The 27,619-nt window shown below is 48.6% G+C and overlaps 1 protein-coding gene across 1 annotated transcript in view; it reads left to right on the top strand.

The window, feature by feature from the left end:
* The window catches only part of LOC115078746 (mucin-5AC-like), a 272,347-nt gene that overhangs the window by 51,962 nt on the left and 192,766 nt on the right, over positions 1–27,619 (top strand). The gene's annotated exons all lie outside the window — the stretch shown is intronic.

The raw sequence follows: 27,619 nt of genomic DNA, 5'->3' as shown, positions 1-27,619 counted from the left end.
AAGGAATGATGAATAAAACGGAAATGTCATAATGCCTCTGTATCGCTCCATGGTGAGACCGCACCTTGAATACTGTGTACAATTCTGGTCGCCGCATCTCAAAAAAGATATAATTGCGATGGAGAAGGTACAGAGAAGGGCTACCAAAATGATAAGGGGAATGGAACAACTCCCCTATGAGGAAAGACTAAAGAGATTAGGACTTTTCAGCTTGGAGAAGAGACGACTGAGGGGGGATATGATAGAGGTGTTTAAAATCATGAGAGGTCTAGAACGGGTAGATGTGAATTGGTTATTTACTCTTTCAGATAGTAGAAGGACTAGGGGACACTCCATGAAGTTAGCATGGGGCACATTTAAAACTAATCGGAGAAAGTTCTTTTTTACTCAACGCACAATTAAACTCTGGAATTTGTTGCCAGAGAATGTGGTTCGTGCAGGTAGTATAGCTGTGTTTAAAAAAGGATTGGATAAGTTCTTGGAGGAGAAGTCCATTACCTGCTATTAGGTTCACTTAGAGAATAGCCACTGCCATTAGCAATGGTTACATGGAATAGACTTAGTTTTTGGGTACTTGCCAGGTTCTTATGGCCTGGATTGGCCACTGTTGGAAACAGGATGCTGGGCTTGATGGACCCTTGGTCTGACCCAGTATGGCATTTTCTTATGTTCTTATGTTCTTATGATGGCCCTATTAGGTATTCCCACGCGATACAGAAAGTAAAATGTGCAGCCAAGCCGCACATTTTACTTTCAGAAATTAGTGCCTACCCAAAGGAGGTCCCGAAAGTTAAAAAAGTAAAAAAAATAGGAAAAAAATTTTTGAAATAGGCCCGCGGCTCGAAAACCGGACGCTCAATTTTGCCGGCGTCCGGTTTCCGAACCCGTGGCTGTCAGCGGGCTCGAGAACAGACGCCGGCAAAATTGAGCGTCGGCTGTCAAACCCACTGACAGCCGCCGCTCCTGTCAAAAAAAGAGGCGCTAGGGACGCGCTAGTGTCCCTAGCGCCTCTTTTTACCGCCGGCCCTAATTTTAATAAATTAAAATACTGTATCGCGTGCCCGCTAGTTAGTGCAGGATGGATTGTGGGGGGGAAGGTTGCATTCAAATGCAGATCTTCCCTCTGCAGGGTCTAGAAGGGCCATCCCCCTGGTGAGCACAGGCTAGAGCAAGAGAGGCAGTGCCTTTTGTTTTGTAAACCGTAAAAAGGAAGTTAGGAGCTTAGCTTTTATTTCTCAGGCCAGTCAGAGGAGCCAAGCAAGCCCTGCTTGGTAGTCCTGACCAGGGTCGGGAGGGTTTCCTTCCAGTCTACTCACTAGCTGGTTGGGATATCCCTCTGGCTTGTTTGAGGCTTTTGAGATTTGATTTGTAGGAGCCTTCTGAGACATCTGGGCCTTCTTGGGCACAGGGATTGGGGAACCCTGTGTCTGGGACCTCCTGCAAGGAACAACTTCAGTGTTAATATCCATTTTGGGGAAAAAGAAAGTGTTAGAAGATCCAGGAGGAAGTTTTGGCTGCCCTTCCTGTTCTGAATCAAGAGAGCTGCTTGTTTCAAGGGGATCCTTCCCATCAGGGATCCAGAGAGAAAACTATAGAGATCCTGAAGATCTGCTAACTGTGAGTAAAAAAAAGTAACATTACTGGGGACACCCATCTGGTGTTTCACCATCCTGAAGAGAGAGAGAGAGAGAGAGAGGAGAGAGAGAGAGAGAAGATTTACTAACATTTTTATCACTTTTGGAAGGATTTTTTACTATTCTAAAAGACCCTGCCCATTTGGGAGCTCCATTTGCCTTAATCCAAGAGAGTGGAATCCTGGTCCTGATATAAGTGAGTCCTGCACAGAGAGAGGGAAAAGACTGTAAGTAATTGAGAAGAGAATTCTGTGCTGCTGCAGTTTCAGTTTGTGCCATTCATCATCAGTTTTTAACAGTAAAGACTTGAATTTTGGACACTAAACCAGTGACTCCAGAATATTTCTTTTGCACTCACTGCACCCACCTTAAGAATAATTATCCTCCCCAAGGGAGCACAAAGAACTACAGAGGATTGTGTGAAAAGGTCACCCCTATCACATTGGGCCCTGGAAGTGTATCTCCCCCCCCCCCCCCCCCCCCCACCTATAAAGGAAAGAGGAAATGTGAAAGACCTAGCCAGTGAGAGGTTCCAGCTCCAAAGACTAACAAATAATTTTAAGGCCTCATTGGGTAGCAATCCGCATCTGGGGATACATTAGGACAATCCAACTCCCCTTCTAATCTTGACTGCATTAACATTTTCAATACTAGTCTCGAAGTTTGTTTCCACCACAAATATTTTCCCATTAACTGTGAAATTACCTTGAGATTTTTTTGAGTAACCAAACAGGTAGCATCTGTAGTACAGGTAACCATTTTGGTAATATCGTTTTTAAACAATTGAATTTTACCTATGAGAGATACAAGCAAAGTACTCCACTCTTTTCAATTTGATAGACATAGTCTTCATAAGTGATCTTATATTCAAATTGTATAGAAACATAGAAATGACGGCAGAGAAAAGACCAATTAGCCCATCCAGTCTGCCTAGGCAAGCTCCCACACTTATTTTCCCATACTTATCTGTTTCACCAACCACAAGTTCAGGGCTCTTGTTGGTAACTGTTTGATTCAAATTTCCTGCCACCCCCTGTAACCGCCGCATCAAGCAAGTTACCCCGATGCTTGTTTACCCAGACTGCACAGATCCATGCCTTGTTGGATGTTGTCTGAATATAAATCCTCTTTTCCACATTTCCCCCTGCCGTTGAAGCAGAGAGCAACGCTGTATATGCATTCAAAGTGACGCATCAGGCTTAATTGGTTTAGGGTAGTAACCACCGCAATAAGCAAGCTCCCCCCACATTTGTTTATCCAGACTGTATAGTTCAGTCCTTGTTGGTTGTTGTCTGAATGCAAATCCTCTTTTTCACATTTCCCCTTGCCATTGAAGCAGAGAGCAATGTTGGAGTTGCATTAACCATGTGAAGGCTTATTGAGTAAGTGTAGTAATCACCAGGTAGTAGCCTCCATTCCAGCAAGCCACCCCCATGGCTCTTCTCTTCATTCCCATCTTCTAGCCTTTATGGATCCACAGTGTTTATCCCATGCCCCTTTGAAATCCTTCACAGTTTTTAGTCTTCACCACTTCCTCCAGAAGGCATTCCAGGCATCTACCACCCTCTCCGTGAATAAATACTTCTTGACATTGGTTTCTGAGTCTTCCTCCCTGGAGTTTCAAATCGTGACCCCTAGTTCCACTGATTTTTTTCGAATGGAAAAGGTTTGTTGTTGATCATGGATCATTAAAACCTTTTAAGTATCTGAAAGTCTGTTTCATATCACCCCTGCTGCAATAAAGATCCCCAAGTGTCTCGTTTCTTTCATAACCCATTTTTAATGGAAATATACCTAGTCTAGTGGACCTCAATCTTCCTAATATATCTAAGACTTCAGATTTGTCCAGGTTTATTTTGAGACCTGAAAAGTGTCCAAAATCTTACTGGATCTATCTGACCCAACTTAGAGAGGTCTCTGATTTGGTTAAAAAGACCAAGACATTATCTGCGAATGCTGCCAGTTTAAATTTCTGATTACTCATTGTAAAGCCTGATATGTGGACACTCTACAATTTTACGAATAATGGATCCAGGGATAGGAAATATAATAGGAAGCAGGGTATAAGAGCTATTGTTCAACCCCAGAACTGGGAGACTGGCCTCAGAGACTAAAGCTATCCATGGAGCAAGGGAGTATATAGAGACTGTGGAGATGTTTAAGCCAAAAGGGTCAGTTTCTAAATCTTTATTTGTATCTCTGGTGTTGCGGTCCCGACCGCTCCTCTCATGTTCGGGGTCAGGCCCGCTTACCGTCTCTTCAGTTCTCACAGGATTCTGCTGGGACTCGACAGGGCCTCCGCCCGAGGAAGGCGCCATTACAGGCCTATCCATGCCTGGCCTTGCGCGCGCACGAGGAGGGTTCCCTTAAGCGCCCGGCTCCGCCTCGTCTGCTGACGTCACGCCCCGCTCCCGATTTAACCGGCGTCCAGTCCTCCACTAGACGCCTTGCAACAAGGTTCCCTGCTGACTAGTTGCTTCCTGTTCCTGTCCTTGCTTGCTGATTCTCGTTGTCTCTTTGGTTCCTGATCCCGGTTTGCCTGACGGACTTCTCTGCTAGCCTGCTGCCGCCTTGATCCCGGTTTGCCTGACGGACTTCTCTACTAGCCTGCGGCCTGCCTTGATCCCGGTTTGCTTAACGGACTTCTCTGCTAGCCTGCTGCCTGCCTTGATCCCGGTTTGCCTAACGAACTTCTCTGCTAGCCCGCTGCCTGCCTTGACCCCGGTTTGCTTAACATAAGAACATAAGAAAATGCCATACTGGGTCAGACCAAGGGTCCATCAAGCCCAGCATCCTGTTTCCAACAGTGGCCAATCCAGGCCAATAAGAACCTGGCAAGTACCCAAAAACTAAGTCTATTCCATGTAACCATTGCTAATGGCAGTGGCTATTCTCTAAGTGAACTTAATAGCAGGTAATGGACTTCTCCTCCAAGAACTTATCCAATCCTTTTTAAAACACAAGCTATACTAACTGCACGAACCACATTCTCCTGGCAACAACTTCCAGAGTTTAATTTTGCGTTGAGTAAAAAAGAACTTTCTCCGATTAGTTTTAAATGTGCCCCATGCTAACTTCATGGAGTGTCCCTAGTCCTTCTACTATCCGAAAGAGTAGAGTAAATAACGATTCACATCTACCCGTTCTAGACCTCTCATGATTTTAAACACCTCTATCATATCCCCCCCTCAGTCGTCTCTTCTCCAAGCTGAAAAGTCCTAACCTCTTTAGTCTTTCCTCATAGGGGAGTTGTTCCATTCCCCTTATCATTTTGGTAGCCCTTCTCTGTACCTTCTCCATCGCAATTATATCTTTTTGAGATGCGGCGACCAGGAATTGTAAACAGTATTCCAAGGTGCGGTCTCACCATGGAGCGATACAGAGGAATTATGAACATTTTCCCTTTTATTCATCATTCCTTTTCTAATAATTCCCAACATTCTGTTTGCTTTTTTGACTGCCGCAGCACACTGAACCGACGATTTCAATGTGTTATCCACTATGACACCTAGATCTCTTTCTGGGTATGTAGCACCTAATATGGAACCCAACATCGTGTAATTATAGCATGGGTTATTTTTCCCTATATGCATCACCTTGCACTTTTCCACATTAAATTTCATCTGCCATTTGGATGCCCAATTTTCCAGTCTCACAAGGTCTTCCTGCAATTTATCACAATCTGGCTTGTGATTTAACTACTCTGCACAATTTGTGTCATCTGCAAATTTGATTATCTCACTCGTCGTATTTCTTTCCAGATCATTTATAAATATATTGAACAGTAAGGGACCCAATACAGATCCCTGAGGCACCCACTGTCCACTCCCTTCCACTGAGAAAACGGACTCTCTCTGCTAGCCAGCTACCTGCCTTGACCCTGGTTTGCCCCGGACTTCTCTGCTAGCCGGTCGCCTGCCTTGACCCTGGTTGCCACAGGCTTCTCTGCTAGCCAGCCGCCCGCCTTGATCCCGGTTCACCACGGACTTCTCTGCCAGCCTGCCGCCAGTCCTGATCCTGGGTTGCCTTGCGGCCTTCTCTGCTAACATGCCGCCTGCTGCTACTCAGGCCTGCTTCGCGGCCCAGCCTCCAGTCGCCGCCGGTTCAGATTCGCCTACCTCTCTGACCTGCCTGCCAGCCAGCACCTGCCTTTTTCCCGATAGCTCTCCCTGAACTATCTGACCTCTCTCCTGACCACTCACAGACTTGCCCCTCTCTGGACTACCTTGACTACTCCAGTTCCCAGGGCCTGGGTCCCTATGGGCCCCTCCCGGGGGGATTCCAGGCTCCGGGTATCCTTGCCAGGCACTGACTACGCCCCCCGGTCTGCTCTGTGTGTCACCTGCAGGCCGGCCCCAAGGGTCCACTTCTTGCCTTACCACAGCCTAGTCACAACAGTTTGCAAGGCCATGGACCCGACGGAGGCTCCCAGTTCTACAGGCCATCCCAGGAATGGCGCAACGCCTCCAAACAACAACAGCATTGTATTGACGCCCTTGCTGCCACCGTGGGAACAGCTGGTCTCCCGCCTGGCGACATCACCGCTGGACCCACCTCCAGCTCCGCCTCCCGCTCTGGTCCCCCAGCTCCGCGTCGGTAACCCAGTTGCCTGCTCCGACTCGCTATGCTGGGGACACCAAAGCATGCCGAGGCTTCCTGAACCAGTGCTACGTCCGGTTCACCACTATTGCCGGCACAGTTCCCCTTGGACTCCATAAAGGTAGCTTATATCTTTTCCTTACTGGATGGTAAAGCACTGGACTGGGCTTCTCCCATGAGGGAACGGCAGGACCCCCTTCTACATAACCTCCAGGAATTTGTTCTTAACTTTTCCGCCAAGCTTTCGACGACCAGCTCGTCACACCACAGCTGCCTCTGAACTTTGCACCTCAGGCAAGGGGTGCGTCTGTGGCGAACTATACTATAGACTTCCGCACCCTTGCCATGGAGGTCGGTTGGCGGGACGACTGCCTTAGGGGGATCTTTCTTGAGGGCCTGGCTAGCCGCATCAAGGATGAGTTGTCCGGTCGGGATCTCGCGGATGACCTCAATGATTTAATCGACATAGCTGGTAGGGGTGGATTGCCGGCTACAGCAACGGAGACAAGGAGACACGCTTCTTTCGAAGGTCTCCACCGGCCTCAGGGTCACGGCCCGGCCCATGGTACCAGGGCACCACCCGCTTCCTCCACACAGGGGGAGCCAATGCAACTGGGCAGGTCTCCGTTGACCGCAGAGGAGAAGAGGAGACGCCGGACCCAGGGCCTTTGTCTCTACTGCGGAGGAAAGGGACACTTTCTTACCAGCTGCCCGGAGCATCCGGGAAACGGCCCGTGCTTAGGTCATCCTGAGGAGCTACTCCTAGGCTATACGGGCTCAGCTCTTCAATGCACCATACGGTGAGACTCAAATACCCGGAGGGGAACTTCAGACTCGAGCCTTCATCGACTCCGGGCCGAGGGTAACTTTATAGTAGCGGACTTGGTAAACCAGCTATCGCTACCCTCACGGCCCCAAGGACCCTCCTCTGCGCATCTCGTCTATCCGAGGCACCTTGCTTCCTGGGACCATCTCCTGCTGTACGGATCCATTGACTCTCCAGGACCGGACTGCTCCATTCGGAGGAGATCTCGCTACTAGTTTTGGCACGGGCAGTACACCCCCTGATCCTCGGACTACCGTGGCTGCGCCGCCACTCCCCTGTGATTCAATGGGACACCCTCCAGTTGGACCCAGTGGAGTCCCTTCTGCTTCACACACTGTCTGCAGATCCCGCGTCCTCCGTCATCAATCCAGCTTTGCTCGTCCCTTCTACTGCCAGAGCCGTACCACGCCTTCGCGGATGTTCTCTTCAAGGAGATGGCTGAGATCCTTCCTGAACACCGACCGTTTGACTGTCCCATTGATCTGCTCCCGGTACCACACCTCCTCGGGGTCGGGTATACCCATTGTCCTTGCCAGAGACGCGGCCGCCAGTCCCAGTACATTCTGAGAACCTTGATAAGGGCTTCATTCGCCCCCTCTCGGTCCCCCGCCGGGGCCGGCTTCTTTTTGTGGGAAAGAAGGACGGCTCATCCGCCCTATGTACTTGACTATCGAGGCTAAATGCCATTACCAAGAGAGACCGCTACCCACTCGCTGATCCCCAAACTCTTGGATAGGCTCCAAGGGGCCCAAACTCTTCACTAAATGGACCTCCGAGGGGCCTACAACCTCGTCGCATACGCCCCGGAGATGAATGGAAGACTGCCTTCAACACAGGGATGGGCATTACGAATACCTGGTAATGCCCTTCGGACTTTGCAACGCCCCAGCAGTCTTCAGAACTCATGAACGCGGTGTCTTGCGTGAGATGCTACACTCACACATCATCGTGTACTTTTCCAAGGATCTGGAAGCCATCGTCGGCACGTCACGGGCAAGTTCTACAAGCCCTAAGGGACATCACCTTTACGCCAAGCTGGAGAAATGCGTCTTCGAGGCAGAATCATTACCCTTCCTGGGGTACCATCATCTCGTCCACGGGGTTCCCGATGGATCCTAGAAGAAGGTCTTTCCATCACGAACTGGCCCCGTTCCGGTTGGTCTCAAGGCTCTGCAAAGGTTCTGGGGTTTGCTATTTTTTACAGACACTTATCCTTCACTACACTCATCGAGTCGCTCCCCTCACTGCTCTGACCCGTAAGGGAGCCGATGTCAAGTCCTGGCCCGACTCTGCCATCGAGGCCTTTGCAGATTTGAAAGAAGACCCTGGAGACCCCTGGAGACCCTGGAGAAGGACCATCTCTACACAACAAGAAACTGGAGGGAAGTGGAATAGATGAAATCCTTTTACAGTAGAAAATGTGTGGGAAGAGCTAAAGAACCTGAAAGTGGACAAAGCCATGGGGCCTGATGGATTCATCCAAGGATATTGAGGGAGCTCAGAGATGTTCTGGCGGGTCCGCTGTGTGACCTGTTCAATAGATCCCTAGAAACGGGAGTGGTGCCGAGAGACTGGAGAAGAGCGGTGGTGGTCCCGCTTCACAAGAGTGGGAACAGGGAGGAGGCTGGCAACTACAGGCCGGTTAGCCTCACTTCGGTGGTGGGAAAGTAATGGAGTCTCTGCTGAAAGAGAGAATAGTGGAACTATCTACAGTCCGGAGAATTGATGGACCAGAGGCAACATGGATTCACCAGGGGAAGATCCTGTCAGACAAATCTGATTGACTTTTTTGACTGGGTAACCAAGGAATTGGACCAAGGAAGAGCGCTCGATGTCATATACTTGGATTTCAGCAAAGCTTTTGATACGGTTCCGCACAGGAGACTGGTGAATAAAACGAGAAGCTTGGGAGTGAGTGACAAGGTGGTGACCTGGATTGCAAATTGGTTGACGGACAGAAGACAATGTGTGATGGTAAACGGAACCTTCTCTGAAGAGAGAGCGGTTTTAAGTGGTGTACCGCAAGGATCGGTGTTGGGACCGGTCCTGTTCAATATCTTTGTGAGCGACATTGCGGACGGGATAGAAGGTAAGGTTTGTCTTTTTGCGGATGACACTAAGATCTGCAACAGAGTGGACACGCCGGAAGGAGTGGAGAGAATGAGACGGGATCTAAGGAAACTGGAAGAGTGGTCAAAGATATGGCAGCTGAGATTCAATGCCAAGAAGTGCAAAGTCATGCATATGGGGAGCGGAAATCCGAATGAACTGTATTCGATGGGGGGGAAAGGCTGACGTGCACGGAGCAGGAGAGGGACCTTGGGGTGATAGTGTCTAATGATATGAAGTCTGCGAAACAATGCGACAAGGCGATAGCAAAAGCCAGAAGAATGCTGGGCTGCATAGAGAGAGGAATATCGAGTAAGAAAAGGGAAGTGATTATTCCCTTGTACAGGTCCTTGGTGAGGCCTCACCTGGAGTACTGTGTTCAGTTCTGGAGACCGTATCTACAAAAAGACAAAGACAAGATGGAAGCGGGTACAGAGAAGGGCGACCAGGAAGGTGGAGGATCTTCATCGCATGACGTACGAGGAGAGATTGAAGAATCTAAATATGTACACCCTGGAGGAAAGGAGGAGCAGAGGTGATATGATACAGACTTTCAGATACTTGAAAGGTTTTAATGATCCAAAGGCAACGACAAACCTTTACCATAAGAAAAAATCAGCAGAACCAGGGGTCACGATTTGAAGCTCCAGGGAGGAAGATTCAGAACCAATGTCAGGAAGTATTTCTTCACGGAGAGGGTGGTGGATGCCTGGAATGCCCTTCCGGAGGAAGTGGTGAAGACCAGAACTGTGAAGGACTTCAAAGGGGCGTGGGATAAACACTGTGGATCCATAAAGTCAAGAGGCCGCCAATGAAGAGTGGGTGACTCGCCAGAATGATGGCTACTGCCTGGAGACAATACCCTTAGTCAATAAACATACACATGGTTACTGTGACTCCAACATCACTCTAAGATTCAACAGCAAGAGGAAATGTGGAAAAAAGGATTTGCACTCACAAAGACGGGAGTAGCTGGCTTGTTACGGCGGTTACTACCCCAAACCAAATATCCAAATTACTACCTCCACCTTCCTCTATTCCTGATGCCTTTCAACTAGCTTGATCACTCCATTCTTATACTTCACTTTCAATGCATATCCAGCATAGTTCTCTGCTTCAACAGCAGGGGAAAAGAAAAACTGTTACTTCACACATCCAGCAGAGCTCTCTGCTTAAACGGCAGGGGAGAAGAAAAAAGGGTTCGCACTCACAAAGCGGGGAGTAGCTGGCTTGTTACGGCGGTTACTACCCCAAACCAAATGTACCTGATACTTCACTTTCGACGCATATCCAGCATGGCTCTCTGCTTCAACGGCATGGGAGAAAGACTGATACATCACGAATTTCCAGCATAGCTCTCTGCTTCAACGGCAGGGGAAAAGAAAAACTGATACTTCACGCATATCCAGCATAACTTCAACGGCAGGGGAGAAGAAAAAAGGATTCACACTCACAAAGCGGGGAGTAGCTGGCTTGTCACGGCGGTTACTACCCCAAACCAAATGTGCCTGATACTTCACTTTCGATGCATATCCAGCATAGCTCTCTGCTTCAACGGCAGGGGAGAAGAAAAAAACTGATACCTCACGCATATCCAGCATAGCTCCCTGCTTCAACGGCAGGGGAGAAGATAAACAACCAATAAGGGCTGTATAACATAATCTGGGTAAAAACAAATAAGCATGGGTGTAGCTTGCTTATTGCGGCGGTTACTACTCCTACTACCTCTAACTAATCAAGCTAGATATTTCACTTGGATGCAGCTCCTCCACCGCTCTCTACATTAATGGCGGGGGTGGAAGGGAATTAGAACCAAGAGCTAAGAGAAACAGATAAGTATGGGAGAAGAAATGAGGGAAGCTTGCTGGGCAGACTGGATGGGCCATTTGGTCTTCTTCTGCCGTCATTTCTATGTTTCTATGTTTCTATGTTTCTATGTAAGCATTCTTGGCCGACACCTGTCTCCGCCACCCGGACCCTGCACGTCCCTTCATAGTAGAAGTAGACGCCTCCAGCGTTGCCGTCGGGGAAGTTCTCAGCCAGCACTCCTCATCGGGCCAACTCTTACCCTGCTCATACTACTCCAAGAAGTTCTCGCCAGCCAAGGCGAACTACTCCATTGGGGATAAAGAACTTCTAGCCATCAAGCTTGCCTTCGAGGAGTGGAGGCAATGGCTCGAAGGAGCTAATCACCCGGTCACGGTGTATACCGACCATAAAAACTTGGAGTTCTTGTCTCAAGCCCAACGCCTGAACCCCCGTCAGGCTCAGTGGTCCCTGTTCCTTAGCCGCTTCGACTTCACTCTACACTACCGCCCTGCTGCAAAGAACGTCCGGGCTGACGCCCTGTCCCGGTCCTCCTTGTCCGCGGAGGATCTAGAGCCTCCCCAGTTCATCCTGGACCCTGACAAAGTCCGACTGTCAGTCATGACCGTGCTTACACAAGATAGAACCGTGGTTCCCTGACGCGATCGAGTGAAAGTTCTGCATTGGGCCCACGACTCTCTTACAGGGGGCCATGCCGGTCGGGAATGAACTTTGGAGCTCCTTAACCAGTTCTACTGGTGGCCCAACGTGCGGCAGGATGTCCGCACCTACGTGAATTCTTGCCCCACCTGTGCCCAACAGAAGCCCAGTCCAGGACTTCCGTGCAGCCTCCTGCAACCTCTCCCGATTCCCACGGAACCATGGACCCATCTCGCTATGGACTTCATGGTCGACCTACCGCCATCACGCGGAAAGACGGAAATCTGGGTCACCGTGGATCGCTTCTCCAAGATGGCCCACTTTGTGCCCTTGCCCAAATTGCCATCTGCACCCGAACTGGCCCTTCTCTTTGCACAGCACATCTTCCGAATCCATGGGCTCCCCCTGGACATCGTCTCTTACCGGGGGCTCCAATTCACCGCTCGTTATTCAAGGGCCCTCTGCAAATGCTTTAAAGTCCAACTCAGCTTCTCCACCGCCTTTCATCCGCAAAGCAATGGACAATCCGAAAGGATGAATTGCACCCTAAAAACCTTTCTGAGCGCCTTCATTAACGAAAGGCAGGACAACTGGACTGAGCTCTTACCCTGGGCCGAGTTCGCGTACAATAACCAGTGCCATGCCGCTACCGGAGCATCGCCCTTTCAGGTGGTGTATGGAAAACAGCTCAAACCTCCTGTTACCCAGGTGACGTGGAACCAGATCGAAATTGCGCTTACCTCGTGCTGAGAAGGATCCGGCCCGGAACAAGATAGGAGAGCCTCAGTCAGTCCCAAGTCCAGGCAGGTAGCACACCAGGGTAATCCAACGCACAGTCCAAGATCAGGGCAGGCAGCACACCAGGGTAATCCAACGCACAGTCCAAGATCAGGGCAGGCAGCACAGCAGGGTAATCCAAAGTACAGTCCAAGATCAGGGCAGGCAGCACAACAGGGTAATCCAAAGTACAGTCCAAGATCAGGGCAGGCAGCACAGCAGGGTAATCCAAAGTACAGTCCAAGATCAGGGCAGGCAGCACAGCAGGGTAATCCAAAGTACAGTCCAAGATCAGGGCAGGCAGCACAGCAGGGTAATCCAAAGTACAGTCCAAGATCAGGGCAGGCAGCACAGCAGGGTAATCCAAAGTACAGTCCAAGATCAGGGCAGGCAGCACAGCAGGGTAATCCAAAGTACAGTCCAAGATCAGGGCAGGCAGCACAGCAGGGTAATCCAAAGTACAGTCCAAGATCAGGGCAGGCAGCACAGCAGGGTAATCCAAAGTACAGTCCAAGATCAGGGCAGGCAGCACAGCAGGGTAATCCAAGGTACAGTCCAAGATCAGGGCAGGCAGCACAGCAGGGTAATCCAAGGTACAGTCCAAGATCAGGGCAGGCAGCACAGCAGGGTAATCCAAAATACAGTCCAAGATCAGGGCAGGCAGCACAGCAGGGTAATCCAAAATACAGTCCAAGATCAGGGCAGGCAGCACAGCAGGGTAATCCAAAGTACAGTCCAAGATCAGGGCAGGCAGCACAGCAGGGTAATCCAAAGTACAGTCCAAGATCAGGGCAGGCAGCACAGCAGGGTAATCCAAAGTACAGTCCAAGATCAGGGCAGGCAGCACAGCAGGGCAATCCAAAGTACAGTCCAAGATCAGGCAGGCAGCACAGCAGGGCAATCCAAAATACAGTCCAAGATCAGGGCAGGCAGCACAGCAGGGTAATCCAAAATACAGTCCAAGATCAGGGCAGGCAGCACAGCAGGGCAATCCAAAATACAGTCCAAGATCAGGGCAGGCAGCACAGCAGGATAATCCAAGGTTACAGTCCAAGGTCAGGGCAGGCAGCACAGCAGGGTAATCCCAAGTACAGTCCAAGATCAGGGCAGGCAGCACAGCAGGGGTAATCCAAAGTACAGTCCAAGATCAGGGCAGGCAGCACAGCAGGGCAATCCAAAGTACAGTCCAAGATCAGGGCAGGTAGCACAGCAGGGTAATCCAAGGTACAGTCCAAGATCAGGGCAGGCAGCACAGCAGGGTTAATCCAAGGTACAGTCCAAGATCAGGGCAGGCAGCACAGCAGGGTAATCCAAAATACAGTCCAAGATCAGGGCAGGCAGCACAGCAGGGTAATCCAAAGTACAGTCCAAGATCAGGGCAGGCAGCACAGCAGGGCAATCCAAAGTACAGTCCAAGATCAGGGCAGGCAGCACAGCAGGGCAATCCAAAATACAGTCCAAGATCAGGGCAGGCAGCACAGCAGGGTAATCCAAAATACAGTCCAAGATCAGGGCAGGCAGCACAGCAGGGTAATCCAAAGTACAGTCCAAGATCAGGGCAGGCAGCACAGCAGGGTAATCCAAAGTACAGTCCAAGATCAGGGCAGGCAGCACAGCAGGGCAATCCAAAGTACAGTCCAAGATCAGGGCAGGTAGCACAGCAGGGTAATCCAAAGTACAGTCCAAGATCAGGGCAGGCAGCACAACAGGGTAATCCAAAGTACAGTCCAAGATCAGGGCAGGCAGCACAGCAGGGCAATCCAAAGTACAGTCCAAGATCAGGGCAGGCAGCACAGCAGGGTAATCCAAAATACAGTCCAAGATCAGGGCAGGCAGCACAGCAGGGTAATCCAAAGTACAGTCCAAGATCAGGCAGGCAGCACAGCAGGGTAATCCAAAGTACAGTCCAAGATCAGGGCAGGCAGCACAGCAGGGTAATCCAAAGTACAGTCCAAGATCAGGGCAGGCAGCACAGCAGGGTAATCCAAAGTACAGTCCAAGATCAGGGCAGGCAGCACAGCAGGGTAATCCAAGGTACAGTCCAAGATCAGGGCAGGCAGCACAGCAGGGTAATCCAAGGTACAGTCCAAGATCAGGGCAGGCAGCACAGCAGGGTAATCCAAAATACAGTCCAAGATCAGGGCAGGCAGCACAGCAGGGTAATCCAAAATACAGTCCAAGATCAGGGCAGGCAGCACAGCAGGGTAATCCAAAGTACAGTCCAAGATCAGGGCAGGCAGCACAGCAGGGTAATCCAAAGTACAGTCCAAGATCAGGGCAGGCAGCACAGCAGGGTAATCCAAAGTACAGTCCAAGATCAGGGCAGGCAGCACAGCAGGGCAATCCAAAGTACAGTCCAAGATCAGGGCAGGCAGCACAGCAGGGCAATCCAAAATACAGTCCAAGATCAGGGCAGGCAGCACAGCAGGGTAATCCAAAATACAGTCCAAGATCAGGGCAGGCAGCACAGCAGGGCAATCCAAAATACAGTCCAAGATCAGGGCAGGCAGCACAGCAGGATAATCCAAGGTACAGTCCAAGGTCAGGGCAGGCAGCACAGCAGGGTAATCCAAAGTACAGTCCAAGATCAGGGCAGGCAGCACAGCAGGGTAATCCAAAGTACAGTCCAAGATCAGGGCAGGCAGCACAGCAGGGCAATCCAAAGTACAGTCCAAGATCAGGGCAGGTAGCACAGCAGGGTAATCCAAGGTACAGTCCAAGATCAGGGCAGGCAGCACAGCAGGGTAATCCAAGGTACAGTCCAAGATCAGGGCAGGCAGCACAGCAGGGTAATCCAAAATACAGTCCAAGATCAGGGCAGGCAGCACAGCAGGGTAATCCAAAGTACAGTCCAAGATCAGGGCAGGCAGCACAGCAGGGCAATCCAAAGTACAGTCCAAGATCAGGGCAGGCAGCACAGCAGGGCAATCCAAAATACAGTCCAAGATCAGGGCAGGCAGCACAGCAGGGTAATCCAAAATACAGTCCAAGATCAGGGCAGGCAGCACAGCAGGGTAATCCAAAGTACAGTCCAAGATCAGGGCAGGCAGCACAGCAGGGTAATCCAAAGTACAGTCCAAGATCAGGGCAGGCAGCACAGCAGGGCAATCCAAAGTACAGTCCAAGATCAGGGCAGGTAGCACAGCAGGGTAATCCAAAGTACAGTCCAAGATCAGGGCAGGCAGCACAACAGGGTAATCCAAAGTACAGTCCAAGATCAGGGCAGGCAGCACAGCAGGGTAATCCAAAGTACAGTCCAAGATCAGGGCAGGCAGCACAGCAGGGCAATCCAAAGTACAGTCCAAGATCAGGGCAGGCAGCACAGCAGGATAATCCAAAGTACAGTCCAAGATCAGGGCAGGCAGCACAGCAGGGTAATCCAAAGTACAGTCCAAGATCAGGGCAGGCAGCACAGCAGGGTAATCCAAAGTACAGTCCAAGATCAGGGCAGGCAGCACAGCAGGGTAATCCAAAGTACAGTCCAAGATCAGGGCAGGCAGCACAGCAGGGTAATCCAAAGTACAGTCCAAGATCAGGGCAGGCAGCACAGCAGGATAATCCAAGGTACAGTCCAAGGTCAGGGCAGGCAGCACAGCAGGGTAATCCAAAGTACAGTCCAAGATCAGGGCAGGCAGCACAGCAGGGTAATCCAAAGTACAGTCCAAGATCAGGGCAGGCAGCACAGCAGGATAATCCAAAGTACAGTCCAAGGTCAGGGCAGGCAAAGAAATCCAGGAAGAACACAGCAGCAAAACAACAGCAGCAAAACTGATGTGGCCGAAGCAGTAAGCGTGGGAGAAGGCTCTGCCTAAGAAGCCAAATCTCCCGCGCAAACTGAGCCCGGTCGGCGTCTGACGTCAGGGGGCGTGTCCCAACCCCCGATCGCGCGGAGATAGGCTGCAGGCGTCGGAGGGAGGATCCCCCGGCGTCACTAGAGGCAAAATTCCTGACTTGAGATGTCCTGACGTCGCCGACGGGGGGAGGAGCCTGAGGCCCTTCAGAACGGCCATGCCCGGAATAGCGCGGAAGCGGAGCGTCGATATCGGGGACGAAACCCCGACGCCATTGCCCAAGGTAACACCTCCGCTACCTATCACCACACCCAGTGCCTCTCCAGCTGCCCAACTCACCGCTCAGCAACTACAGACCCTTTGGCAAACCACCCAGGCCAAGTTGGGCGCTTCTGCCACCTCGGCCAAGCAAGTGGCCAACCACCATTGACGACCTGCCCCTGTGTACCAGCCCGGGGACCGGGTCTGGCTCAGTACTAAAAACATCCACCTGAGGCTACCCTCAAAGAGATTCGCGCCCAAGTTCTGTGGACCCTTCCGGGTAGCCGAGAGGGTGGGCCTCATCTCCTACCGATTGCGGTTACCGTCCTCCCTGCGGATCCACAATGTCTTCCACGTCTCTCTGCTAAAGCCTTTGGTTCTCTCTCGCTTCCACCGCCGACTCCCAGACACTCCTGCTACACCCGTAGCCGAGGATCCCACATTCCAAGTACGCGACGTGGTCGACGTACGTTTCTGCAATCGAAGATGGGAATACCTCCTAGGCTGGGAGGGTTGCGGCGATGAGGATAATACCTGGGAGCCTGCCCGCAACATCCTGGACAAGTCTCTCCTTCGGCAGTTTCACCTTGACCATCCCGAAAAGCCTGGTCCTCTGAAGAGGGGCCATAAAAGGGGGGGGGGGGGGGGTACTGTTGCGGTCCCGACCGCTCCTCTCATGTTCGGGGTCAGGCCCGCTTACAGTCTCTTCAGTTCTCACACGGTTCCGCTGGGACCCGGGCTCGACAGGGCCTCCGCCTGAGGAGTTCTTCCGAGGAGGGCGCCATTACAGGCCTATCCGTGCCTGGCCTCGCGCGCGCGTGAGGAGGAGGGTTCCCTTAAGCGCACAGCACCCGGAAGCCCGGCTCCGCCTCGTCTGCTGACGTCATGCCCCGCTCCTGATTTAACCGGCGTCCAGTCCTCCACTAGACGCCTTGCAACGAGGTTCCCTGCTGACTAGTTGCTTCCTGTTCCTGTCCTTGCTTGCTGATTCTCGTTGTCTCTTTGGTTCCTGATCCCAGTTTGCCTAACGGACTTCTCTACTAGCCTGCGGCCTGCCTTGATCCCGGTTTGCCTAACGGACTTCTCTGCTAGCCCACTGCCTGCCTTGACCCTGGTTTGCTTAACGGACTACTCTGCTAGCCAGCCGCCTGCCTTGACCCCGGTTTGCCATGGACTTCTCTGCTAGCCGGTCGCCTGCCTTGACCTCGGTTGCCACAGGCTTCTCTGCTAGCCAGTCGCCCGCCTTGATCCCGGTTCGCCACGGACTTCTCTGCCAGCCTGCCGCCAGTCCTGATCCTGGGTTGCCTTGCGGCCTTCTCTGCTAACATGCCGCCTGCTGCTACTCAGGCCTGCTTCGCGGCCCAGCCTCCAGTTCGCCGCCGGTTCAGACTCCGCCTACCTCTCTGACCTGCCTGCCAGCCAGCACCTGCCTTGTTCCCGGTAGCTCTCCCTGAACTATCTGACCTCTCTCCTGACCACCCACGGACTTGCCCTCTCTGGACTACCTTGACTACTCCAGTCCCCAGGGCCTGGGTCCCTACGGGCCCCTCCCGGGGGGATTCCAGGCTCCGGGTATCCTTGCCAGGCACTGACTCCGCCCCCCCGGTCTGCTCTGTGTGTCACCTGCAGGCCGGCCCAAGGGTCCACTTCTTGCCTTACCACAGCCTAGTCACAACACCTGGGTGCCAAGTAAAGGAGCTGTCCCACCCAGGGGTTACATGTGTGTGTATGTGAGAGGTAGTGCGTGTGTGTGTGAGAGAGAGGGAGACAGAAGGAGCATGTGAGAGATAATATGAATGTTTGGGAGTATGTGAGTGAGAAACAGCTTGTGTTGTGTATATGAAAATATGTGTGAGAGGGAGCACATATGTGTATGTTTTTGTGTGCACACACAATGTGGGAGAGAGGGACTATGTATGTAACCAGGGGTTAAAATATACAATAAGAGGGTAAAGGAATTTTTTTTACTGACCTGAGTCCTGAGGCTGTAAGAAAACATTGCTGGGATTGTGGCATGTTTTTCCCTTCCTCTCACTGAGTATGTGGCTACCTGTGGAGAGGGAATTGTTGTTGCTCAAATTGGAGGAGACTTTGGAGCTATGTGATATTTCTTTAAGTGTAGGCAGTGACAGGCTGCATACATTAAAGAAACAAACCACACAGCATCATGCTATCAGTGATGGCAAGAAAAGAGAAATTCCGGGAAATGTACAAGCCTCGGAGGAGATGAGGAATTAGCTGAGAGTGATTTTTTGTCTTCCTCTCCCTGTTCAGTTACAAGGGGACTGAAATAGAATGAGCTGAGGAGGAGGAGCAGGGCTGCAGATTTTGATTGTTATTTTGCTACGGCAGTCCTACTAAAGCTAGGGCTGATGGGAATTCCATGCTGAGAGGTATGCAAATTACCAGCCCCTGTGATCTGGTGAGAGCTTTAGCATATGGTGAGGGACCAGGATACAGAGTGGAGAGCAGACTGCTGCTCCAGAACTCCTTCATACAGCCTGTTTCTCTGTTGTCTAATAGCGTGGAATACAGAGGGAATTGAGGCAAACTTGTTAATGTCTGAATGTTTAAGAGTGAATTAAGTAGGGGGGTCACGTGATTGTGATGTAGCTGAACGGACGTTTCTGTTCCGGCTCCGTGCCTCACCCCTCTGCAATCAGCAATCATCGCCTAGAAACTTACATCAAAAACGGCCATCGACATCGGGTAACATATTTTAATGTCTATAGACATGTTTATGCTCAAAAACACGGGTAATATGCCCTTAAAGGGAGGAAAAAAGGAGAAAGATAAACCGAGGACGGCAACGTCCAAAATGGCGGACGCGATTACTAGGCCAACCCCCCCGAGCACTCCCAATACTGCGGCGCTCTCGATGGACCTAACTCTGAACGTTACTAATGCAGTGGTGGCTGCTCTGGATGGGCGGTTTGAGGACTTATCTACCCAACTCAAGGAACTTAAAGAGTCCTTCGCAGAAATACCCCCGAGATTGGTGGAAATGGAAAACAGGGTCTCCGAGCTGGAAAACTCCTCTTTAACCACGCGGAGTCAAGTACAGGCCCTAGAAACTACAGTAGCGGCGCAGTCAGAAAAAATCGACTATCTGGAGAATAGAGCTAGACGAAACAACATCTGACTCTCCGGTTTCCCAGAATCAGTGGGAGACACTAATTTGGAAACTATACTGGAAGAATGGTTGCCTGATGCCTTGGGCCTGCAGGATCTTGGCGGCACATTCCACATAGAGCGAGCGCACCGTCTTGGTAGGAGGAGAGAAGGTGATGCCCGCCCCCGCTTCATAATCACTAAACTATTAAACTGGTCACAAAAGCAGAAAATATTCCAAGCATACAGAACACGACCAACGCTGAATTATAACGATGCGGAAATAAGGCTGTACCAGGATTTTTCGGCAGCTTTAGCCCAAAAACGCAAACTTTTTAGCCCACTGTGCACCGACCTCTTCAACAAAAACATTCGGTTCCAGCTAGCATACCCTGCTACTCTGAAATTTCGCCCCGGAGGCAAGGAACATACTTTCACAAATGTGGAACTAGCAAAGGAATTTATGGCCAAGATTTATTTATTTAAAGGCTTTTATATACCGGAGTTCATGTACTAGTACATACCACTTCGGTTTACACAGAACCAAAATTGGAAAATTACATCGAACAAGTGGGTATAAATAACAAGAGGGTATGAATTACATCGAACAAGTGGGTATAAATAACAAGAGGGTATAAATAACAAGTGGGTATAAATTAACAAGTGGGTATAAAATAACAAGGCTAACTTTGAAGGAACTTAGAATTAGAGGTAAAGGAACGTACAGGTCCAAGTGGTAACAGATCAATGTAAAAGTAAATAATAAATACAAATTCTTACAATAAATACAAATGCTTACAGATTAAAGTTTTCAAAATTTAAGTTTACATCTTTAGAATAAAGGTTTAAGTCTACAAGAACTAACGGTTACATTTTCAAGGTTTGTATACTTCAAAGCTGAGGTTATATCTGACTTAAAAGGTATTGGTGTAGCATGCTGTAAATTTAACGATTAGGAATATGAGACCAAGAAACATTACGAGTTGCAGCATAAGACAACTGGTTAACGTTGGTTATGAATTGCATGAAAGAGACTAGTTCTGGGACGCGGCTCTGAGCGAGAACTTCAAGTGAAGGCTTTTGTAAAGTGCCAGGTTTTGAGTTTCTTTTTGAATGTTCGAGTACAGGTTTCAAGACGAATGTCCGTGGGAAGGGCATTCCAATGGAAGGGGCTGGCAGTCGAGAATGCACGTTTCATGAGTGAGGACTTGGCTGAAGGTACGTATAAGGTGCCTAAGTAACTGGTTCTGATTGGTCTTGATGATACATGTAGACGGAGTGGACAGCTTAGATCTAGCGATGTTTGGGAATGGATGGTCTTGTGTGTTATAGTTAGCACTTTGAAAATGATTCTGGATCTGATAGGGAGCCAGTGTAAGTTTTTTAGTATGGGTGTTATGTGTTCACCTTTGCTGGTGTTAGTAAGAATCCTGGCCGTGGAGTTCTGCAACATTTGTAGAGGTTTGGTGGTGATGGCAGGGAGGCCTATAAGCAGAGAGTTGCAGTAATCGATTTTAGAAAATAGAATTGTTTGGAGGACTGTTCTAAAGTCCTGAAAATGTAGGAGTGGTTTCAACTTTTTCAGAATGTGTAGTTTGTAATAGCATTCTTTCGTTGTGTTCTTGACAAATTCTTTGAGGTTAAGTCTATTGTCTAAGGTAACTCCAAGGTCTCTTACTTGAGTGGAGTTGATCATTGGATGTGTGGTTAGGTTGTTGGTAGGCTGAAGGTTCTCATCTGGAGTGATTAGCAGAAGTTCCGTTTTTGAGGTGTTAAGTACTAGGTTAAGGCTGGAGAGGAGTGAGTTTATGGACTGTAGACAATTGTTCCAGATGTTGATGGTGCTGGAGATGGAGTCAGTGATTGGCAGCAGAATCTGGACATCGTCTGCGTATATGAAGTGTGTGACCTTAAGAATTGAGAGTAGATGACATAAGGGGAGAAGATAAATGTTAAACAGGGTAGGGGAGAGGGAGGATCCTTGAGGAATTCCGAAAGTGGACTTGACCGGGAGGGACTCCTTGTTGCTGATTCTGACCTTGAATGTCCTATTATGAAGGAAAGATCTGAACCATTCCAGGGCTGAACCTGAGATGCCTATGTCTGAGAGCCGGTTGATTAAGATAGAGTGTTTTATGGTATCAAACGCAGCTGATAGGTCGAGAAGAATCAGGAGGTATGGGGTCTTTTTCTCCAGACCTGCGAGGACTCTGTCAGTTAGAGAGGTTAGGAGGGATTCTGTACTAAGGGATTTGCGGAATCCGAATTGGGCTGTTGTAAGGATCTTGTGATCTTCTAGGTATTCAGATAACTGTTTGTTGACTATCCTCTCCATAAGTTTAGCTACAAATGGTAAGTTAGCGATGGGGCGAAAATTAGCCAAGTCTGCAGGGTTCAAGTTGGGTTTTTTGAGAAGAGGTTTGAGGGTGGCTAGTTTCAGTGAGTCTGGTACTATGCCTTGGGTTAGCGAGCGATTGATGATATCTGCTAAGGGCTTCGCTATGATGTTCGGGATGGTGAGTAGGAGTTTAGATGGGATGGAATCTATCGGATGAGTGGAAGGTTTCATCTTTTTGAGAGTCATTTCGATTTCGAGAGAAGAAGTGGGTTCAAATGAATCTAAGTTTGTCTTCTGGTTGCCTGACGGAGTGTCGATCGACGGAGGTACTGTGTTACTGGTTGCCAAAGGAGCCATTAGATTGAGGATTTTGTTTTCAAAAAATTGAGCAAGTTCTGTGCATCTAGATTGTGCTTGATCATCTGGGATAGCTGGTGAGGTGGGTTTTGTGAGCTCTGAGACATATGAGAACAGCGCTTTAGGATCAAAGGAAAAATTGTGAATTTTTTGGGCATAAAAATCTCTCTTTGTGCGAATAATGTTGTTTCTGTAACTGTGCATGAGGGATGTAAGCAGACTGTAAGTTTCTATTTTTCTAACTTTACCCGATGTTGATTATTGCCCGGTTCTCACTACTACAGCGCTCTAAGCCTGCGTGTACCTTCCATTTGCACCATTTTTCCTTCTTAATGCAGTGAAGCACTGCTGGGCTTGGGGACAGATAACTTACGTAACTCTAAGCCTTCTGACACACAGATTTGGTGGAAAACTCGGACTCCCAGCAGCCTCTTAAGACCAGCTTAATATACCACTAGCTTTGGACCTGCTACTATTGTTCTGGTTTCAGCGGCCACCTGCCCAAGCTTTCGCAATTGGGTGCAGGGATACGAGAGCTATCTAATGCCTGTTCATCAAGGCCATGGAATATGAACATGGGCCTCCATTTCCTGAAGCTTCAGAACGGCATTTCTGGCACACGTGACCTCCGAACTCCATTGGACAACAGTGGTTTTGCGATACATTGCTTCTGTCACCTAATAGACCTAGCTTATGTGCTGCATACCCCACGGAGGGAAGTCGATATCACGTGAGCACTAAAGCAGGGATAGCCTACTTCGCAGTTTTGGCCCTGGACCGACCATTCAGCGCAGGGAATTCAGGGAAGCGCTGCCGTGTTGTGTGGTTTATTACTACTGGATTGCCAACAGATCTATGTCCGGCTAATGTTCAAGGGTATGGGATGCCTACAGGAGATGGATTCTAGCCTTCCATACAAAAACACAAGAAAACGGTCGTATCTACGTCCCGGAGGCATGTGGAGTGGTGGATCCAAGGATACCTGGGTACCCACGCAAACTTTCCTGATTCCAGCTAAGTGCTATAAACAGACTGATCTGCCCAAAACAGTCCTGGTTGGGCATGGGTCGATCCCTGGACATATGTGGGTACACGTGCACAATTCCTCCCTCTAGTTCCATTTCTCTACCAGGCTTTGTGACTCTAACGAGGGGAGGGATCCTCCGATGAGATTGCTGACGTGGAAGAACTTGTCAATATCGCTGTTTAGTAGTGAGTTGCCTCACTCTTGTTTAGGATGTTATCCTTATGTGGCAAAGTTGATGCTGTTGCGGGGGGGGGGGGGGGGGGGGTGGGGGCATGACATTTACTTGTCATTGTTATTGTTTAGAATGTAAACCGAATTGATCAATAATTCTGTTATTGGAAAGTCGGTATAGAAAAATGCTAAATAAATAAATAAATAAATGACGCATCAGTAGTGACCTCCAACGCTTCCATCGCTTGGCGTGGATTCTACTGATGTCCAAAATTTCCTTTAATTGATAGGTAACATCAGCTTTTGAGCATACCTCTTGAGGCTCAGGTAGTCTCCTGGAGGACCAAGTGAGGATACGAGGCCTGAGGCATCCACCAGGTCCATGGTCTTGGCAATCTGTTGCAGAGGTGGTCCCTTGGGCTGAGGGGGAGTTCAGCGGGAGTTCAGTAATTTCTGCTATGAATATTATTTTCAAAAGTTCACAGGAAGTTGAATTGCTGATTTACCCTACTTGCTTGATAAACAAAATGGCTAAATAAGCTGTTTTCTTTAATTTAATATTGAATTTATTTGATCATTGGTTTTTTTTAAAGATCCTGCCTTCCCTCTCTACCCCTGGGAGACTGATTTTGGTCTCCTTGGTTCCTGTTATTGGAAGACCCAACAGGAAGGATGGCAAATTGTTCTTTCTTCTTTTGTGGATCTAGTGCCGCCTAGAGTAACAACAGAAACCCCATATTCTACTAACCACCTTAGCCACCGCAGCACAGCGTCACTGTCCAAAAGTAGTGGGGTACATATGCATCTGAAAGAGGAAGCATGAGGGAATGAGCATGAATATATATGAGAGAGAGAACGTGTATGTGCATATTTGAGAGAGAGGAGAAAGTTTGCGTGCACCCTCTCCCCAGCTAAGAGTGACTGTAAATCTAAAGTTCTCTAGAATTAAGAACAGAATATTAAACTTTTATCTCTATTAGTTTTAATTATTGAGTGTTATTTGATCTGTCTACTGTTTTGAATTATTTTACTGGTGTTTGGAAATTTTAAAAACAATTTATGAGTTTTTATTTATTGGATATTTATTCTTCAGCTGTCTTGAAATATTTATTTTCATTATTAATTTCTATTTATACTTTATGGTCTCTTTTTATTCTGTATTTCCTCCCTACTAAGATCTACCCCCCTCTCCTCTGGAACCTGTGGTAATGGGATTAGCTGCCATAGGTGAACTTTAAAGGCCCACCCACACACACAGGCACAATTAAAAAGTATGCATTAATAATAACAGATTTTATTAAAATGAACATTCATAGTATATTTTTCTGAGATTAAAATATCACTTACAATAACCTATATATTATATTTACATAGACTGCTGTGGTGTCAACCAGAAAACCCTACAAAAATACCCGTATGGTATTAGGCCAATTGTAATGCATGCTAGATGTGGGCTTGACCCTCAGAAAGCCTTGAGTAAACAATTACAATATAGCAAACCTCCCATGCCAAAACAGCACTAACTGCCAGCACATAAGCAATAACAATCTTACCTATGAAAAAATAACAATGCAAATAGAAACCAACTCCTAAAATACCAATATACCCCCTGTTAGGAAGCAGAACAAGCCAGGCTACTATACATCCCTACACACTAACAGAATACCTCACCTCGGTTACACATGCAGAACACGGATAGGTCATCAGTAATGTCAGATTTTAAACTTTAGATTACTGGAGGGGGCAGCACAATAATCTTTCACATAGGGCAGCAAAAACACTAGTACTGGACCTGGAGCCAGGGCAGGCAAGAAGACAAAAGCAAAGCAAGGTCAGAAATGGAGGCAGGAACATGTCAAACAGGAGGCAGACAAGCAGGAACAGGAACCTAGACAAGGCTATGGTAAATAGTAGGGATGTGAATCGTTTTTTGACGATTTAAAAAAATCGTCAGATATTTTTTAAATCGTCAAAAATCGTTAGAGTCGCAATACAATAGAAATTTCCCTGATTAATCATGAAAAATCGTAAATCGGGGGAGGGGGAGGGCGGGAAAACCGGCACACCAAAACAACCCCTAAACCCACCCGACCCTTTAAAACGAATCCCCCACCCTCCCGAACCCCCCCAAAATGTTTTAAATTACCTGGTGGTCCAGTGGGGGGGTCCCGGCAGGATCTCCTGCTCTCGGGCCATCGGCGCCATTTTGGCTGCCACTAAAAAAATGGTGCCGATAGCCCGATAAAAAAAAAAAGCCACCTGACCCTTTAAATTGACCCCCTTAGCCCCCCGCCCCAAACCTTTTAAATTACCTGGTGGTCCAGTGGGGGTGCGGGGAGCGATCTCCCACTCTCGGGCCATCGGCTGCCACTAATAAAAATGGCGCCGATGGCCCTTTGCCCTTACCATGTGACAGGGTATCCGTGCCATTGGCCGGCCCCTGTCACATGGTAGGAGCACTGGACGGCCGGCGCCATCTTTAAAGAAGTTTAAAAAAATTAAACGGGAGACCTTTGGGTCCCAATCTCAGAATTTTTAGACATCTCGGCAGCGTTTTTTTAGACATCTTGGCAGCGTTTTTTTAGACATCTCGGCAGCGTTTGACACAGTCAATCATTCAATACTCATCAATCGTCTGGCAGAAATTGGCATCACAGGATCGGCCCTCATCTGGTTCAAATCATTCCTCAACAACAGACACTACAAAGTCAGGATAAATGATAAAGAATCCCACCCTGTCCAATCCAACCAAGGTGTTCCCCAGGGTTCCTCTTTATCACCAACCCTGTTTAATATGTATCTGCAACCTCTATGCCAGCTACTAGAAAATCTCAACCTCACCCACTTTATTTACGCTGACGATGTTCAGATATTAATCCCCATCAAGGACCCCCTCCACAACACACTAAACTTCTGGAACAACTGCCTTCACTCCATCAACCTCCTACTCGCCAGTCTCAATCTAGTTCTTAATGCATCCAAAACCGAACTCCTCGTCATCTGTCCTAATGACAATATCCCCCTCGCCTGCAACCCAGCCTTACCTACAATAATTCAGGTGAGAGACCTTGGGGCTATTCTGGACAATAGAATGAACCTCAAAAGGTTCATCAATAACACCACAAAAGAATGCTTCTATAAGCTACATATTCTAAAACAGTTAAGACCTCTCCTCCACTTTCAGGACTTCCGCTCAGTCCTTCAAGCCATTCTGTTTTCAAAGATTGACTATTGCAATGCGCTACTGCTCGGCCTTCCATCCTCCACAACTAAACCTCTACAGATGCTGCAAAACGCAGCAGCCAGGATCCTCACTAATTCACGTCGCAAGGGCCACATCACGCCGATACTGAAAAACCTACATTGGCTTCCTATCCATTATAGAATACTGTTCAAGACCCTGACCATAATCCACAAATCCATCTACAATCAATCCTCACTACAACTCACTATCCCACTCGAATTCTATAACTCCAGACCGATAAGATCAGCATACAAAGGAACTCTCCAGGCACTTCCACACAAATCCTTTATCCACAATTCACTTCAAAAACGAATACTGTCATCCGCTGGACCACAGCTATGGAACACACTACCCCCAGATCTACGCCTGGAACAATGTCTTCTTTCCTTCAGAAAGAAACTGAAAACTTGGCTGTTCTCTCAAGCCTTTCCAGTATGAGATTCTCCCCAACTAACAATGACTTGCAAATCTATATTGTATATAGTTGCCTGTTGCACATTTTCTTAAAAAGCGTTATCTAAATCTAATTCCTTCTACTTTCAATTATCCTGAATTAATCTCCCTGTTCATTGTAACTTTCACTTTTATTATTTATGGTTGTCCCCTGGTTTTATGTAAACCGGTACGATAAGACATGGTCTTGAGCATCGGTATATTAAAAGAATTTAAATAAATAAATAAAGAAAGAAAAATGTGAATATACGGTAAAGAAGATAATATCAACAGGCTGCAAGATTCCGATTTGCATACTAGACGGAATCATTTCTTGAATTTCAATGTATTGGTAGACATTATGAATTCTACCGATATTCTGCTAAGTTTGGCTCCTGATGAAGCTGTTGAGCGAAACTTCGGCTGTAGTTGAGCCTTGTCTCTAAAGTTTTAAGCCGTCTATATCGCATTGTGGC

Source organism: Rhinatrema bivittatum, chromosome 16 (assembly GCF_901001135.1).
Source record: "Rhinatrema bivittatum chromosome 16, aRhiBiv1.1, whole genome shotgun sequence".
Taxonomy (NCBI): domain Eukaryota; kingdom Metazoa; phylum Chordata; class Amphibia; order Gymnophiona; family Rhinatrematidae; genus Rhinatrema; species Rhinatrema bivittatum.
The sequence above is the reverse complement of the archived record's forward strand: the minus strand, read 5'-3'. Positions and strand labels throughout refer to the sequence as shown.